This window comes from Dromaius novaehollandiae, chromosome 27 (genome assembly GCF_036370855.1).
Source record: "Dromaius novaehollandiae isolate bDroNov1 chromosome 27, bDroNov1.hap1, whole genome shotgun sequence".
Classification (NCBI taxonomy): domain Eukaryota; kingdom Metazoa; phylum Chordata; class Aves; order Casuariiformes; family Dromaiidae; genus Dromaius; species Dromaius novaehollandiae.
Window position 1 is genome coordinate 4714635 of NC_088124.1, and position 16474 is coordinate 4731108.

Here is a 16474-nt window from a genome sequence, read left to right on the forward strand (position 1 = left end):
CGCTGCCGCCCTTCCACCGCCGGCGAAGGTCGCGGGGATTCACGGTACAGCTGCGCCGAGCCGCAGCTGAGGGCGCGAAGGAGTTAACGCAGCCCCAGCAGGGAAGGAGCAGGTGAGCGGGCGGCAGGAGGAAGCGATTTCCCACGGGCGGCTGCTGTGCGCCAGCCTCCGCCTCCCGCGGGCGGGCGCGGGTTTTCCCCGAGGTTGTTTGCAGCCCTTCCCCACCCTCCGCGAGCAGGACACAGCCGCCTGCCTCCCGCTCGCCCCGGGGGCGGCACGGATGTGGCTGAGCAGCTCCCAGCTCCCCCCTGTGCGCAGGGGCACCCGCTAATGGGAACCGTGCTGCGGCCATCCCCGGGGCGTCTGGGCTCCCGGGGCCGTGGTGGGAGGCAGCCCTGAGCGCCGTCGTCCTCCTGCAGCCCCTCTCCAAAGTGATGCAGGGAGCCGTCGGGCTGGAGACGCCGCATCTGCCGCTCAGGGCGAGCATCCAGGCAGCTTGGGCGGCTCCAGGCCAAACACGCCCCGCGTTTTGGCCTCCTTCCTCTGTTTTTCTAGCCCGTTCTTCACCTCCCCCCCTCCTCATCCTCCGCCGCCCGCCGAGGCTGGGCTGGGGCGCCCGGAAGCCCTTCTCCGCCGGGGAGCGGCCAGCGGGAAGGGCGGGCGCCGGAGCGGGGTGACCTGCCGGCATCGCCCGCGGAGCTGGCATCGTCCCCGCGCCCGCACGGGACAGGGGCAAAACCCGGTGCCCGGCGCAAGCACGCAAGCAGCGAAGGTGAAAGGAAGCGTTTCCCCTCCGCGCCCGGGCTCCGACACCACGACGGGAGAACAAAGCAGGGGCTTTGTCCACGAGGGAGCCAGCCGGCAGCCGCGACGCTTCGGCAAGATTTATCTTCCCCCAAACAATAATAAACTGGACGCTTTGCTCACATGCGCGGCTGCGGGAGCCGCCGGGCCTCCCTGCCCGTGCACGGCGCTGCACAGCACCGGCTGCGACGGGGGTAGCGAGGCCAGGCACCGCGGGCGGCTCCCACTCCCACCGCGGGAGAGAGGAGCCGGGTTGCTCCATCGCTGCAGCTATTTCCACCCCCGTCGGCCCATCCCAGTCGGAAGAAAAGGGCTTGGGCGCTCGCTGCCTGCCGGCGGGGCTGAGCCAGGCTCCGGCGCTTCCCGTGCCAGCCCCAGCCCCGGTTTCCTCGCCAACAGCCCAGGTCACAACCCCGGGGGAGGAGAGGCAGCGCGGGCGGCCAGGAATTCGGCCGCACCGAGGGAGGAGCGGGGATCCGCAGCCAGGAGCAGTGCGGACGGTGGAGACCTTGGGGAATTGCTGCTCTCAGCGTTTCCCAGCTCCCCTAGCCTTGAAAGCGATGTGCCGGACTGGCCAGTCGGGGCCTGGGTGAGAGGGAGCGATGGAAAAGGGGAAGGACTAAGGGAGAGAAGGGACGAGGGGAAGGAAAGCCTGGAGCAGCTCCCGGCCCTCGGCCCTGGCGGCTCCCAGCTCCCGCTGCAGCCAGGGCTGCAAGCGCGGCGGGTGCCCGTGCACCGCGACGGACCAGCAGCACCGAGCAGCAGCAATCACGGCGCCCGCCGGCTCTGCGGCGAGATCGGCCTCTGGGGCAAAAAAGAGCCTTGTGGGCACTTGAAAACCGGGCTCCGGCGCGAAGGTGCCCGCAGGGGTTTCCCGGGGCTGCCAGCTGCCTGGCTCCCCCCCGGGAGCCGTTCCTCCGCCGCCACCTAACCGCATCCCGATCCGAACACCGCCAGGCAGCCGAGCAAGCGTGCGCGGTGCTGCACGCGTCAGGCCGCTGCGGGAACGGGCCAGGCGGCAGAGCCGGCGGGGGCAAGCACAGGCTCCCCCCGCGCCGCGCCGGGCACCGGCACGAGACACCAGCGTGCTGGTGACACGGTGCACACGTCAGCTGCCGCCGCGGTGCCGGGCAGGGAGCGCCGGGTTAATCATCCACCGCCCGCTCGCACCGACGCGGCGCCCGGCGCTGCCGCGAGCTCCCCGGGGCGATGGGGTTCTGTCGGCGTGTGCCAGCCCCAGGGCGATGGGGGGGTTTGGGGGAGAGGCAGGCGTCCAGGCCGGGCTTTCCCTGCGGCTCCCGTGCGCTCCTGCTGCAGCCGAGCCTCCGATCGCCCCCGGGAGCCCCGCGCAGAGGGAGGCCGCAAAGCCCGAGCTGGATCGGCGACGGGGCCAGGCGCTGCTGCGGGGCGCGGGGCAGCCCTGGCCGGGTCCCTGCCCGGGGCAGGGTTGCGGGGGCCCGGAGAAGCCCCTTTGTCCCCCCGCGCCAGCGGAGCCGGGGCCGGCCGGGAGCATCTGGGAAGGCCGGGGATTTCCAGAGAACAAAGCGGCTCCCGGCAAATGCGTCGCCCCGCGGCAGGGATGAGCCGGCCCCCTCCCAGCTCCCAGACGTATGGAAAAGGAGTCGGGAAAAAGCACTGGGTGTTTATGTTTTATCTCCCCGGCAACATCGCAGCTCCGGCTCTGCTTCCGGAGGGGCTCCAGCGGGGAGAGAGGCAAAGGGCATCCCCGGAGCCTGGTTTTGCCGGCCGCTCTGCCGGCTCACCGTGGCCGTGGCCGCTCTCCCGCGGTGCCTCCGGCTGAGCATCCCTGCCCGGCCGCCCCAGCAGTGGCCCCGACCCCCAGGGCAGCGGCGGGGAAGCGATCGGCGGTGCGGACCGACGCAAATGCACCGGGGCCACTGCACGCCCCCCGCCCCGGCTCAGCCCCACGGCCACCGGGACCTGGCGCCGGGCTGGACCGCAGCCACCGCGTCCATCCCCGGAGCAGCCGAAGCACCGCACAGCCCCCGGCGCTGCCGGAGCAGCTGCGACACCTCCGCCGAGGGTGACGCGGGGCCAGATCCCGAGCGCTGCAAGCCGGACCCAGACCTGGGGGATTTAAACCTCCCCCTAAGCTCTTTAGCAAGCCATCCCCGGCGCGCGGAAATACCTGTCTCAAGCAATCGCCTGGGCAAGACGGCACAGTGCCCCCTCGGTGGCCAGGCCAGGCCGGCAGCGGCGGATTAAGGGAGCCGCGCTGGGAAATCCTCCGGAGCCGAGGCCTTGGCACCTGCTAGAGACACGGCAGGCGATAGCCCCGGCGGCTGCCCGTGCCGTCCCTGCCCCGGAGCCTGCCGGGTTTTGGGCCGTGGTGGCTCCCTGCTCACCGGTGCCGCCGCCGATGCCCTCGCCGCGGGGAAGCCGGCGGCCGGGCTGGACGATTTCCTCCGGAGCCGGTGGCTGCTATCAATCATTAACCGCCACCGCGGCTGCCAGCAGGGCTTAACCCCCTCGGCCCCGGCGCGGCAAGGCGGCCGTGGTGTGCGCTGCCCGCGCCGGCTCGGCAGCCCCTCAAAGGTCTGCGGGAAGCGCTGAGCCGGGGTTTCCCCGAGCCCCGCGCACCCCCCGAGCCGCCCCCTCGACGGCTCCGCGCGCCTCCCCGGGCCCCATCCTGCCTCCGCAGTGCCGCAGCCCCGGGCGCCCGGACGGCGAGGGCTCACAAACGGCCTCGGACACACATCCGCGTGGCACCACCCCGCACGCGCCGGCTGCAGAGCTGCTGCGCGGATGGTTTTAATCAAGATACAAGACCAGCAAACGGCTAAAAAAGCCCAGGCGGGCTCCCGGCACCCGTGCAGCCGGCGGGGCGAGGTGTTAAGGAAAGGGCTCGCGAGGGGCACCAGGCATTTCTGCAAGTCCTGGCAGGGATAACGGCTCCAGGAGGGACACAGACCCTCTCTGAGGACGAGGTCACTAAGTCCCTGCTGCTCCCCACCAGGTCTCCCGCTAGCTGCTCCCTATTAGGGGAGAAGCACCGAAGTGCAGCAGCAAACACGCATGCTCGTACAGAGGGAAAACACCTAAAGCCGCCACCGCGGCGCCCCGGGCGGCTGGGGCCACGGTGCAGCCCGCTGCTCGCTAACCGCGGCCAGGCGCGGGGCGGCCTTGGCTGCCGCAGCTCTGCCTCTTCCGCCGCTCGCGGGCTTTTCACACCTCCGCGGGCTCCTGCCCGCGCTCCGAGTGAGTCACCAGCCGCTCTGCACCCAGACCTCCCGCAGTCAAGTCCCAACACGTTTGGCACATTCCTGGCGTTCCCGGCGTATAGGGAACCTCTCCGTTTGCAGCTCCCGTCCCGTGCCTTCGCCGGGCCCGGGGCGGCTTGCGGGCGAGCCGTGATGCAAGAGTGCGGCGGGTCGGTTGTGCAAGCGCATTGCGCCGAGCCGCCGCCAAGGACGGCGCGAGCACGCGGCCCCCCGCGGCGCTGGCCGCGGCCCCCCACGCCCCCAGCCGAAAGCAGTGCCGAGGAAGGGCCGCCACGGCCGGGAGCCGCGGGCAGAGCACGGCACCGGCAGCAGCTCTCGTCCTCGCGGCCGCCCCGAGCGCTCGCAGCCCCGGTGCCGCCTGGGCACGTGCCGGTCCCGCCGGCCTCCGTGCACAAACAGAGCAGGAAGCAAAGGTCCCCCGAACACGGAGGCTTGTTTTTAAACAAACAGATTTCAACCCAGCAGCGGCTGCAGCCTGCAGACAGCACTGCCGGGCTCGTTACCCCACCGAGCCGTCAGCCCCCTGCGCCCGGGGCTGGGACCATCGAACCAATGCCGGCACCAGTGCAGCAGCCTGCTCCCCCGCGACGGGGAGGCCGGCTGGATCCGGCCCGGTTTTACTGCCGTCTCCAGCCCACCACACCCCGGTGCCGCAGGGCCGTGGCTGGAGCAGCCGGGTGCAGCTTCCCGGTGAATCACCGGCACGTTCGCCGCCTCCCGGCCGCGCACCCAGCTGACAGCAGCCGGAGCGGGGAAAGGGAGGACTTCGCTGGGGGGGAGCAGGGGAGATGCAACTGATTTGCACCCCCTGCTTTGCACCCTCGCAGCTCCCTGGCAGGGTGGAAACCCTGCGCGATGATGGGGCAGGCAGCGGAGGATCCACGTTTTGGTGCCTCCGAACAGCCCTTTCCTCGTCACCCCACGGCGGTGCCAGACCCGAGGGCGAGCGCTGTGGCACAGCACCAGCTCTGCAGCACGAGATCCTCCCCTGAATGAAGTTTATTCATCGTGGGATGTTTCCAATTGGAAATCGGGACCGTTCCAGACTGAAAACAAGCCAGGTTTCCACTTCCCAGAAATCCCAGTTGCAGGCGAGCCCGTTGCCAGTTTCCCCTTCTCCCCAACATCGAGTAAATAAACACGACTGCAGCCCTCCCTCCGCCGCGGCAGCAGCTGCATCGCTCCGGGCGCCGGCGCGGCAGCCCTCTCCCGTGCCTACGGCCCCCGGGATGCACAGGGCTCCCGGGATGCAACAGCCCGGCCGGGGACCACCGGAGCCGGCCCCGGCCCTTGGCTGCGGAGGCCTGGTGAGCCCTGCGCCGGCGGGCGCCTACCCCCGCGGCACCCCCGGAGGAGGCACGCCGGCAGCGGGGCTTGGGAATTGCATCATTCCTCATCTTTGTCCCAGTCCCGCAGCGCGCCGAGATGAGCAAGCGCGGTTATTGCCCTCTATAAGGAACCGACCCGCTGCGGCGTCCCGGCAGGCGTGCGCAGAGCCCGCGGCGTGCAGGCGGCATGAGCGTTCGCGGAGCACCGGCCGCTCCGGAGGCCACGCAGCAGCGGATTCTCTGCTGTCTCGTAAACAAGTAAAACTGCAGCAAAACACCGGAGGGGCGTTCGACACCCCCTGCCCGTGCTGCTTTGCTGCTGCCCAACGCCACGGCTCCTGCCTAACGCCACGGCACGCGTGCACACCACTGTCCCCCAGGCAAATCTGGCTGAAGCTAGCCAAGAGGCCCAAAAGTCACCGGGAAGCAAAGGGATGGACAGAGGAGCAAGATCACAAACCTTGAGTCCTTTTGAAACCAGTTAGGGGGAAGAAGGCCAGCCGGGCACCCTTATAAAGGTATATATCCTCCCTGCTGGCACGGGCTCGTCCTGCCCCAGCAGCACAGAGCAGGCACGGTGCAGGGCCCGCAGAGGCGACGTCCCAGTCCTTCCCCATCCTTGCTGCAGCACACCATGAGCGGTGGGAGAGCGGGACGATGCCAGGATCCGACAGAGCCGGGAAGCCCCCCTGTGCTGCCAGCGTGGAGGGCACCCCCGCGCACGGCATCCGCAGGGAGAGCGCAGCCACCGCGCGCTCCGCGGGCAGCGCCTGGCTCGTCACTAGCCGACACGACCAGGGCGAGCAAGCGGTGGATGTCGCCCGCCTTCGCCCCACGCTGCGCCGGGCCCGGCCCCCGCTCCCACGCGCCCCACGCTGCCGCCGCCCTGGAAGCAGGTTTGCTGCCGCGCTCGAGGCGGGATCCCTGCAAAAGGGATAAAGCAGGTGACACTGCTGGATCTCTCCCCCGAGGAGAGGTGATTACAGGGAGCTTCTCAAGGAGCTCACAGCCAGCGAGCAGGAGCGAGCAGGGCTCCAGGCTTCAGTCCATCGTGCAGGACAAGCACACAACCCTCCACCTGCCCACTGCCCCCCTGCACGGGACGGGAGCCCACCCGCCTGCCCGCATCCCGCCTCCGCGCCCGCTTGCAGCAGCGCCAGCCTCATCCGCGCTGCCCCAACTCCCCTTGGCTCCCAGCAAAGAGATGAACCCCCGGGGATGCGCTGCCTGCCGCGGACACAGTGCACGGGCAGGCGAAGGGGCACGCACGCCGCTCGGGGCTGAGCTTGCAAGCGCTCTGCCCAAGCAGCACCCCGCCTGGCCACGCGGGCCCGTGCGCCGGGGCTGTGCCTGCCGGAGGCTGCTCCGAGCCCCCCTTCCGCATCCCCATCCCCGGCACCGCACGGCAGCCGGGGCCGAAAGCTCTTCCCTCCGTCCCTGGGCCCCGCACCAGGCTGCGAGCACGGGGGACGCCGGCACAGCTGCACCTACCTGCCGTGCAGGCACCGCGGCGGGAGCCGCCGGGGCCGCGGCCGAGCACGGGAGCCCCCGGAGCAGTGGCGGGATGGGCCGCCAAGGCCGGGAGGCTCCGAGCGGGAGGGGAGCGGCGGGGAAGCAGCCGCTGCCGCCGCCTGGCTGCCTCCGAGCCCGGCCGCGGCCAGGCGCCGGGACGGCTGATAAGCCCGGGCTGAAATCTGAAACTGCAGGTTGGCTCCGGCATATATAAGCCGGCGCTCATGCACACCCCCGTGCACGCCGGCGCGCCCGCCCGCTCCCGGCCCCGGCGCCCGCCCGCCCGCTCCGGGGCAGAGCCAGACGCTGGATCGCGCCGTGCTTTTTGGAGGAAAGCAACACATTTTCGTTGCAGCAGGTCCCCGTGGGAGGCCCTGCGCTCGTCCCCGCAGCCTGGGGACGGCAGCAGGGACCCGCAGTGCCAGCGCCTGCCCGGCTGCTAAAAATAGCAACACGGGGAAATTTCGGTGCATTTCCCACGGTGTATTTTTTACAACCGCGCCAAAGAGCGTCGGGCTGCAGGGAGGCGGCACCGCGCCGCGTCGGGCACCGGAGCGCCCGCAACTGCCCCCCGCGCATCCTCCGGGCATGGCCTGCGGGAAACACCACTGCCCCGACAGCTCTGCCCGCCGGGGCTCTCCCTGCGCGCCCGGTGCCGGATCAGGCCCAGGGGGCTGCGGCTCGGGCGCGAGGAGCCCCGCGGTGCTCGGCACGAGCTCCAGCCCCGGTTGCACAAGGCAGCCCCGGGCTCTGCCGCGAACACCAGCAGCACGTTCACGGGCGGGCGGCCGCGGCGCGCGGTCATCACCCCCAGCGCCCGCCCGCGTCTCGCCGCCCGCCCCAAGGCCTTCCTTATCTCCAGCGCACGCCTGTCCGGCGATAAGCCCCGCGGCCAAGGGGCGAGATAAGGCCCCAGCAGCCTCGCCGCTATCCGAGCCGGCACCCGAGGCCGACGGTGCCGTGCAAGGTCCCGGGCCGCGGTGCAAGGTCCCGGGCCGCGGTGCAAGGTGCCGGCAGCACAGCGGGGTGCCGGACGGCGGCAGCGCTCCCGCAGCCTCCCGCTTTGATGGGCTCTAAAAGATTCATTACGTTCACACTCAACAGCTGCTTGTTGTTTCCAAATAAGAACCTAATTGATTCAGGGAAGAGGAAAAAGGAAAAAAAACAAACCCAACCGCACGCACCACACACCAAAGCAAACAATTTGTCTCAGGGAGGCTGGCAGGGAGGGAGGAGGAGCCGGGGGCGGCGGGGGCAGCGGCGCAGGCAGCGCAGTTGCATCAGGCTCGCAATAAACACCGGAATCGCTAATCGCTGCTGCTCGGCCAACCGGAAAGAGGAGATGCTGCCGAGGAAAACAGGCCCATGGGGCCGCGTGGGCTCCCCCGCGCCAAGCCCGGAGCCGGCACGGCAGGGCCGCGGGGACCCTTGCGCCGCCCTGCGATGCTTCCTCCTCCTCCTCCTCCTCCGCCGCCTTCAGCCGAGTGAGCCCAGCCTCCAGAGCAGGAGGATTGGGGGGAAAAAAGGCAAAGCCACCCCCTCCCTTGCCATGCACATTTGCCCTCGAGCGTCTCTCCCGGCTATAAATAACAGGGACTCTCCGTCCTGGGCGCTTGGGACTCTGCTCTCCCTCGCTCCGAAGGGCATCTGGAGAAGTGAGTTAAAAAGTGAGCAGACAAAAACGGCCCTGAAGGGCCGGAGGCAGCCGGGAGAGAGAGGGGCTGCAACCCCCCGGCTGCTTCCCCATTGCCTGCGCACAAGCGGCCCTGCGACCACCAACGGCCCCCTGCGCCCACCGCTTGCACCGAGGCAGCCCCCGCCCGGGACGCCACCGCTGCCCGGCAGCCGGGCTTTTCTCCCGGAGCGACACGGAGCGCCGGGAGCGGGGCGAGCTGGCCGCGAGCCGGACCGCCGCCAGCGGGACGGTTTTTGCCAGCAGAAGCAAGCGAAGGCGAGTCGGAGGAAACTCCCGAGCAGCCCCGGGGGCAGAGGGAGCCGGTGCCAGGAGGGAGCGAAGGGGAGCGTCGATAGCCTCCGGGGCCGGCGCGGCTGCCCGCCTGGTGCTGCCAGCCCGCGTGCCGGCAGAGCCCCGAGCAGGGCACCCGGGCGAGCAAAGCCCTCCTACGTGCAGCCCGGCCGCAGGACTGTCAGCTCATTACAGAGCAATTACAAAATAATTATGTTCGGGTAACACCCAAAGGCCGATCAGGAAACGGGGCGGCTGGGTGCCAGTCGCTGCACGCGTGCACACACGCACACCGCGAAGCCTCGGCAGCTCCCCGGCGCCGAGGCAAAACACAGGCGAGCAAGCACACGGCCCGAGACGGGCACGCTGGCTCAAACCCCCGTCCTGCGGCCACCCCAGCCTCGCCGGCTCCGTGCCTCAGTTTCCCCACCTGTGCACTAGCCCAGCACTAGTCCCTCACCTCCGCAGCGGGGCTGAGCTGGGCGGAGGCAGCCGGGGAGGGGGGCAGCACCCGCAGCCCGAAAGGGAAGCAGAGACGGGGGGCTCCTTGAAGCACGGGGCCAGCTGGAAAGGCGGACTCGGAAATCGCCAGCCAGCAAACCGCCTTCTGTTTGTCTTTGCTGCGGCCGGGGAGCGGGATTTGCATTCCTGCTTTGCAAAGCGAGCGGGATTGCACCACGGAAAGCTGGCTCGCAGAGCAGCCCCTCCTTCGTGGAAGCAGCCGGGCCGGGCTGCAGAGCCAGGGGGGAGCAACGCGCCCCCCCGGCCCCGGGGAGCTCCCACAGGGACCCTGGAGAGGCCCCCGCAAGCACGGCCGCGGCCGCCCACGACGGCAGCAGGGACAAGGTCGCGCCAAGAGCACGGCGCAGCCAGCAGGGAGGGGATGCAGCTACGGACGAGATGCAAAGCAGCGGTGCCGATGCCTGGTTGAGGGCCTGGCGTCTCCAGTCACGCGGGGAGAGGGGGGAAGAGCTCTTTCCTCCCTCCGGGAACTCGTCACTGGGATCGCAGCTGAGCGTTGCAGCCCAGGGGTCCGGGAGTTTGCACGTAGCTCTCGAAACCCTCATCTCCCTGACAAGCGGGGAAGCAGCCGGCAGCCAGAGCCACAGCTCCTGGCAGCCCCCGCGAAAGGTCACTGCCTTTGCACATTCACAAAATATGCATTTAAAAAAAAAGAAACCCCATGCTCACACAGCAAATGCGGAGGACGCTCTGCACGAGGGGCCGAGCACAGCCTGCAGTGCAGGTCGGGGAGCCCGTGCGGGGCCCGGGTGTCGCTGCGCCTGTCTGGGATCGGTTTAGGACTGACAAGACACATACAAAACTCACAGATTTGTATCTCCCAATCTGCTTTCTGTTTCTCGGCCCTAAGGGTGCAATTGCATTTTCAAATTCTCTGCGAGAATAAAGGCTAGAAAATTAGTTTCAGTGCAAAAAGCAGATTGCAAGAGGCTGGGGGGGCCTGGCGGCACTGTGCTCAGGGACGCAGCAGCTCCCCGCTGCTCACCAGCCCCAGCTGGGTCCCACGGGCTCGGGGAGGTGACGGGAGCCCGCGGGCAGCCGCTGGCAGCCCTGACCCATGACTCGCCCAGCAGAGAGGCCAGTAGCACTTTCACGCTCCCCTAGAGACCGCTGCAGGCAGCTAAGCCCCGAGGACCCCGGCGTGGGGACACGAAACTCCATCAAACATGACAAAATGGATAAAAAGGGAGCACAGGGACTGGAGCGGGAGCTGAGCCGCCCCCGGGCGCCCTGCCTGCGCTCACGGCGGGCCAGGGCCGCTGAAGCTGCTCCAGCTGATCTGTCGCTCTTAAGCATGGTGGGAATTGCACGGCACTTGCTTGCTGTCCCCGCGCGCCCCGGCCCCGCTGCAACGTGCACTGGGGCCCACTGCATCCCGAGGGATGCAAAGGCCCTGCCTGTGCTCCCGAGCCGTCCCTCGTGCAGGGATTTGAAACCGCCTTACAGGCAACAGGTAGCAAATCCCTGCAATGCTGGGGTGAATTTCTCCCCCTGAAATGCAGGGAGGAAGGAGAGCGGTGGGGGGATCGCAGCGTGCAGGGCTGGGGGGAGCCGTGGGCAGCTCTGTCCTCTGTCCCGCAGCAGCGGCTGCGCTTGGAGGACGGGGCCACGCAGGCAGGAGCGAGCCCAGACCGCGGTGAGCCCAGACCGCGGCGAGGAGCTGCAGGGCCAGCGCCCAGCCCGGGCTCACCCTGCCCAGCCCCACCTGCGCCGGCAGAGCCCTTTGAACCCAGCGGCCCCGGGCTGCAATTAGCCCGGCTGGCGATCACAGGCACCGCGCCACCCTCCTGCCACCGCGGGGCCGGGGCCTCCTGCCTGCCGGGGCTCCCCAAAACCCTGCCGGGAAGCGGGGTGGCACAAGGCTGCTGGGAGCAACGCGACAGGGTGGAGCTTTGAGCTGTTTTTCCCCTCGCCGTGCGGGATGCTGTGCCACGGCGCCGGCTCCGCCGCGGGCACACGAGCGCCATGCTCCCTCCCCGGGGGCCCTGCACCCGCTGCATCGCCCCAATGCACAGCGCCAGGCACCCGCTCCATCACCCCAGTGCACAGCGTGGGGCAGGATGGATGGAGGATGCTCGGCTCGGCGGCGCGCTGCCCCGAGAGCCTGCCGCGCCGGCTGCAGCAGAACCGGCAGAGCAGGGTTGGGAGGTGGCGGGTCCTCGCGCCCCGTCCCGGCGTTTGCTGCCAGACTGGTCCCGGCTGTTCTGCCGGGTGCCAGCTCCAGGCCCTGCCCACATGCGCATTCCCGCCCGGCTCTCCGGGTCGGCAGCGCCGCTCCGGCCCCGCACCGGCCGCACCGGCAACACGAGCAGACGCGTGCCTACTCACCGGGGCGGGCCGGGCGACCCTGCCCTCGACGCGCGGGGTCCGGCCGCGGCAGCACCGCGCTGCTGGCGCTCTCGGAGCAGCTGCGCCGCGGCTGTCGGCTGTTATATAACGCAGTCTAGGAGGGGAGTGCTGCCTCCAAATCCCCAGCGATTGCAGGCGGGAAGAGAGAAACAACAGCCTCTCGCTGCTCACAGGCACGCGCCGCCCCGGCAGAGGGGACGGGGAGGCCCACGGGCACGCGGCCGGCGCGCGGGGCGGATGCTCGGCCGCTGCACGGGACGGAGAGCCCCGAGCTCCACGCGGGCCACGAGGACGAGCCCCCGGCGGCCCCTCCTGGCACCCTTGCGATGCCCGCGAGGACGGTCGCATCCCAGGCACATCCTGCCTCCCCCGGGGGACCGGGGACCTGCTCACTGGCCGCACTGGGACCGAGCCCCAGCCCCGGGGTCATCCCCCTCCTGCCCGCGCAGGGACGGCAGGGAGGGCTGGGGGCTGCACGGAGGGGGAGGAAGCCCCCGCGCCGGCCGCCTCCGCGAACAAAGAGCCGCGCTGCAAAGCCCTCGCCGGCCACTTAATCACCGGAGGGAGGCAGGGGCCCAGAGCAGCCCAGCTGCCGGAGCTATTCAGCAGCAGAGATAAACTCCCCTGGTTTAAATTATCTTTAATAAGAGGAGCATTAAGGGGCTGCTTTGCAATCCAGCGCCGTGAGGGCACGGGGTGGGAGGAACCTGCCGGGCTGGTGCGGGGGGTCCGGGCACAGTCGGGGGCCGCGGAGGCCGGCGGGACGCGGGCAGGCGGTCGTGGGGCGCGAGCAGGGCGTTCGGCAACAGCGTGCCAGGCGCACACAAAAGCCATCTCATTATCCCCTAATTAGTGCCTTGCCAGCTCCTGCAATTAACACCCGTGCGAGCGGCTGCTGTTGAGGTAAACAGAGGGTAGAAGGACCCTCGAGTCGCTGGAGCAGCCCAAGGCCCTGGCGGGGCACAGAGCAGCCCCGGGCCCCACAGTCTGGGGCCGAGCCAGGAGGGTCCAAGCGCTTAGGGCCACCCTTCCCCCACCCGCATCCAGAGCAGAGATGCGACGCCGCGGGACCCCACTGCACCCAGCCGGGAGAGGGATGCTTAAAGGCAAGAGCACTATATGCCACCATCGGAGGCTGCTGCAAGGGACACGTAAACCTGCCGCCGCGAGGGCTGCCCCTGCTGCAGGGCAGACGCCAAAAGGAGCTCGAGCGCCTCCGAAACGCGGTGCTTCCCGTCCCTTCCTCCCCTCCGGGGCAGCGAGGACTGGACCGCGGGCTCCCGAGCCCTGGCCCTGCCTCGGAGGGACCGAGCCACGCGCACCGTCCCTGCTGCCTCTGCGAGATGCGGAGGCAGCACCGGCAAGGCTTTTATTCGAAAGGTGTCTCCTTCAGAAACATCAAAGGAAAGCAATCACTGGGGACTTAAATAGCCTTTCTCCAGCTGACCCAGAAACATGGATCAAGAGCCGTCTCATCCCTTAATTGAGAAGTTGGTGACTTTGAATCTTTATTAAAGAGCTTTGGTAGCTTCACAGATTAAGGCCACAACCGGCCACGGCGATGGTCTAACCTGATTCCCTGCTTACCGCGGCCGGAGGGACCTCACCCCGTGATGGCGAGCCCCCGCCGGGCTCTTCGCACGGCTGCCGTGTTGAACGGGAATGAAACGGCACCGCGCGGGAGAGCCCCAGCCCGCCTACGCAAACGGAGCCCGGATCCAGCAAACCCCACTGCCTCTGCCAGCTCACGCGAGTTTTGGCTTCCCTGTCGTTGCCGGCGCGCAGGTTTTGCGAACGGCCCCGCGGCTCTCCGGGGCGATGCTCCGCAGCGGCTGCCCTCGCGGCAGGGCCCGGCAGCCGGGAGCAGTCGCCCCCGGGAGCGGCGGGGCTGTGAACGGCAGCGGCGGGAGCAGCCCAGGCTCCGCGGCAGCGCGGCTTCCCGGGCGGATGCGGAGCTGTCAGCTCCCAGGGAGAAACCAGGCTAAGGAGGAGACGGCGCATTCCTCGATGCACGGTTTATCCCTGCTGCAGATTATCGTGTTTCAAGCTGAGGAAAGCAGAAGAGGGGGAGGCTGCTACTACAAAGGCCTGCGAGACCACAGAGCAGCTATTGCCCCTCCGGAGAGCAGAAGAAAGGCAGGAGAAATCCCCAGCCCGGCCAAATCCCAGAGGAGCAGCCCAGACAGCTGCTCCCGGGCACAGATGGAGCAGAAAAAAACAAAAAGAAAGCAACAAAAAAATTGTGCCTGGTTGCTAAGGGTTAAGCCGGCCTCGCCAAGCAGCGGGGAGACGAAGCCCCCAACGCTGCCCGCCCCGGAGGCCCTTGCGCTGGGTGCAATTCGCCCCGGTGGCAGGAGCCGGGCTCCTCCGCGTCCCTCCTCTCCCTCCCAGCGCTGCGCCGGGCCAGCTGCTGCTCCCGCCGGTTACTATGGGAACTCGGCAGGAAAACACGGTTTCCCAGCAAGGTCAGAGCCGGCGCCGGCCGCCCGAGCCCACGCAAGGAGCTTCCCCATCAAAGGCTTCGCCCCGCCGCGGCTGCCGGCACCCTGCGGGCGCAGGTGGCCGCGGGACCTCGCCGGGGACGGGGAACGGGTCTGCTGCAGCCCCGTGCAGCCCCTCTCCCCCGCGGGGCCGGCGGCAGCCCGGCGAGCGGGGAGGCTTTGCAGCCGCCACGTGATTGCTAGCAGGCGCGCAAGAATTTTAATGCCTCGCCGCCGCTCTCCGGCGGGCCGGACCCTGCCGCCGGCTCTCCGCGGCCGCGAGGAGCAGCACCGGCTCCCGCCGGGCCAAGGAGGAGGGAGGCTGCAGCAGGTCCCGAGGGGCCGAGCCGGGAAGCACCGGTCCTCTCCCGCTCCGGCGCTGGAGGGATAGGATGGCCGCTCGACGCCGGAGCGGGCCGGGAGGCTCCTGCTCAGCCAGGAAAGGCCAGGAGAGGCTTAAAGGAAAGACTATGAGTGACCGCAGCAGCGGTGCAGCCGTGACAAGCGCAGTGCGCGCACACACACGTGCAAACACACGCGCAGCCCCGCTCGCACGTGCACGACTGTGCACGACTGCCCTCCGACGGGAGCAGCCGCGCTCCCGGCCGCGGCCCGGGAGGGAGGCGGCGCTGGCAGCGTGCCGGCGGGGCGCACAGCACCGCGCCTGTAGCCTGCCCACCCTCCGGACGGAGGCCGGAGCAGCCGGTGCAGCCTCTTCCGCCAGCCTCCAGCGCAGAGCCAAACGCGCCGGGGTTTAATAGACTCGTGGCTTATTTAAGATGCATCATGTGATGAATCCGATCGTGTTCCTTGAGATCTAACAGCAGCGCAACAAAGCGGCAATTGACGGCTGGGGACATGGGCTGGGAGTCGCCCGCCTCCTCCGGCAGCGCCAGACACCTAAGGGCTTGGGGCGGCCGAGCAAATCGGGCTCTTCGCTAACGAAATGCGCCGCGGACGCGGGCGAGCTGTTGCTCTCGCGGAGGAGGGGGAGGTTCGCTCTGCCGCTAACAAGTGGGTAGCGAGACCAGGAGCCGAGGAGCCCCGGGAGAAGCTCAGGTTCCTGTTTGTGCCAGACGACACCTCAGACTCCATCGATCGTGGCCTCTCCTGGCTGCAACCTAAGCGAAGCGCCTGCCCGAGCCGCCGGAGCAGACCCAGCGCGCGGCTGGGAGCGCCTGGCCCGGCACCAGCCCATCCGAGCTGCTCCGGGGGCGCAGAGCCGGGGCTCCGAAAGCCCCAGGCTCCCCATAAACCGAAGGAGAGCACCCGGGGCCTCGGCTTTGCCAGCCAGCCCGGCCCAGGGCGGCTCAGAGAGGGTCGCACGCCCCAGCCACCCCGAGCCCCTCTGCCACACCGTGCGGCCCCGGCCCTCTGCACGCCGCACAGCCAGGCTACGCTGCAAACGTCACGGCACGCACACCGGCCACGGCACAACGCTGAGCAGGACCCCGTTTCTCGCCGAAAGCGCAGCAGGAGAGAGCGGCAGGCGGACTGGGAGAGCTGGGGGTGCCCCCACCCCTCGGCAGCCCAGGGGGAGAGGCCCCCCAGGGACAAGCCAGGACAACGGCTCCAAAAGCCCCCGCGCAGAGCGGCTCCCCGAGCCGGGGAGCACCCGCAGGACCCCGGCAGCTGCGGCAGGGCACCCCCGGGAGGGCAGAGCCCCCGTCCCAGCCCCACTGGCACCGCGCCGGGGCCCGGCCGCCCCCACACCCCACGAAACCCCCCTCTGCACGGCCCAGGGACCCGCGCCGCATCCCCCCGCACGCCCGGAGGGGGATGCTCGGCCACCCCCGCAGCACCCTGGCCGCGCGGGGGGAGGAGGAGGAGGAGGAGGAGGAGGGGAGGAAGGGCACTCACCGTGCGCGGCGGGCAGCGGCGGCCGGCGGGGCCCCCCCGCAGCCTAGGGCCGGCCGGGCGGCGCGGCGCCGGGGCGCAGCATCCCCCCGCGGAGCCGGAGCCGCAGCGGCAGCCGGAGCCGGAGCCCCAGCCCGCGCCGCAGCCGCAGCCGGAGCCGGAGCTGGGCATGCTCGCCGGGCCGCCGGGAGCGGCACGTGACGGCGGCTGCCGCGGGGGGGCCCGGCCCGGCCCGGCCCCGGCCCCGGCCCCGGCCCCGGCCCCGGCCCCGGCCCGAGCCGCCTCCCCCGCGCTGCCCGGCCGCGCTGCGCCCGCAGCCCCGCGGAGCAGCCTGGACCGCGCTGCCCCCCTGCATCACTTGGGGGGCAGAATGGACCACACTGCCCCCCCCCCCAAAACTTGGGAGGCAGAATG

The 16474-nt window shown here is 69.9% G+C and overlaps 1 protein-coding gene across 10 annotated transcripts in view; it reads right to left on the reverse strand.

The window, feature by feature from the left end:
• The window catches only part of PLEKHA6 (pleckstrin homology domain containing A6), a 45748-nt gene that overhangs the window by 25189 nt on the left and 4085 nt on the right, over positions 1 to 16474 (reverse strand). The window contains exon 1 of one of the 10 annotated variants that reach the window (XM_064498247.1): positions 2954 to 3177. The exons of the other annotated variants lie outside the window; for them this stretch is intronic. The gene's annotated coding sequence lies outside the window, so the exon portion shown is untranslated. Of the gene's footprint in view, positions 1 to 2953; positions 3178 to 16474 lie in introns of those variants that run through there. 10 annotated transcript variants of the gene reach the window in all.